Here is a 1,402-nt window from a genome sequence, read left to right as displayed (position 1 = left end):
AAAAAAAAAAAGGCAGCAGCAAACAGTATGTCAGCAAAACATTAAGTAGTACCTATTAAAGTCAAAAACAAAAGAATAATGCGTACCCTTCCAACTATTGAATACTCTGCTTGAATACTCTTAGAGGTCTTAGCTGGTCAACAAAAAAAGGAAAAGAAATTCGAAGGTTGAAATTTTGAAAAGAAGAGAAAATTTCTATTATTTGCTGACTGTTTAATTAAAAATCCTAGGGAATTAACCTAAAAAGAGTAGAACTAATAAAAGAATTTGATAAGGTATCCTGAAATAAAATCAATATACAACATTTTTGCCTAATAAAAAGTGTAGAAAGATAGTCTATTCACAATTGCAATTTAAAACTCTAAATGGTTAAGTAGAACCTAACATAAGGTAGGTAACACTCAAGTGGCAAGAACTGAAAAATTCCGCTGAATATGTGTGCTGCAAGGAGTTGACAAACATTTTCTATAAAAGGTAACAAATTAAATATTTTATATTATATGGGCCAAATGCCCCCTGCCACAATTATTAAATTATGCCATTGTAGTACCTAGACAACATACAATTAAATAGACATGGTTATGCTCCAAAAAATTTTTACAAAAGCAGGTATCAAGCCAGTGTTGGCCCACAGGTAATAGTTGCAACGTACATCATAGAGATCAACTGGATAAATCTCAAAAACATAATATTGAGCAAAGGAAACCAAATATAAACAAGTGTATATTTTTCATGCAGATAAAGCTATAAATCAGAAAAAGATAAACTATGATAAGAGAAGAATCATGGTTATCTTTGGTTAGAAGTAATTATTCGAAGAGACCTCAAGGAAGGCCTCTGTGGTAGCAAATGTCTTACTTCTTAATCTTGGTGCTAATTACAAATGTTTCTAAAAACATTTAGAAACATTTGTAAAAAGAATGTTTAATTTTTTAAAAAATTTAAAAAAAAAATTTTTTCCCAGTTAATGTGAGGGTACAACCAGGTCAAAATATTTGATTTTGTTAGGCAGAGTCCCTCTTATGCTTACACACTCAAAAGGTGTGCTAAACACCCCCACCCTGTGCCCATATTGAAATGAATTTCTGTCCTTTGTGAGCATGTGTTAATGGCCTGCTGGCTTCATATTAGTATTGAGTACATCGGATATTTGCTTTTCCACTCTTGGCATACTTTACTAAGAAGAATGTGTTTCAACTCCGTCCAAGATGTGAAGTCGCTAAAGATGTTTACACTTTGTGAATAATCTTTGAGGGAACGTTTATGATTTGTACACTTTTTTCACTCCAATAAAAAGGTTTACTTTTAAAAATTAAATCTATGTTTTTATAGTTTCATGTCTTAAATTTAAGTCTTTAATCCAGTGAGAATCTATCTTAGTTAGTGGTGACAGGTGTGGGTC

At 31.7% G+C, this 1,402-nt stretch overlaps 1 protein-coding gene across 1 annotated transcript in view; it reads left to right on the top strand.

The window, feature by feature from the left end:
• The window catches only part of SLC9C1 (solute carrier family 9 member C1), a 95,084-nt gene that overhangs the window by 64,856 nt on the left and 28,826 nt on the right, over positions 1-1,402 (top strand). The gene's annotated exons all lie outside the window — the stretch shown is intronic.

This window comes from Otolemur garnettii, unplaced genomic scaffold (genome assembly GCF_000181295.1).
Source record: "Otolemur garnettii isolate 467f Iridium unplaced genomic scaffold, OtoGar3 scaffold00122, whole genome shotgun sequence".
NCBI classification, from domain to species: domain Eukaryota; kingdom Metazoa; phylum Chordata; class Mammalia; order Primates; family Galagidae; genus Otolemur; species Otolemur garnettii.
Note: the sequence above shows the minus strand (reverse complement) of the source record. Positions and strands in the feature narration are given on the sequence as shown.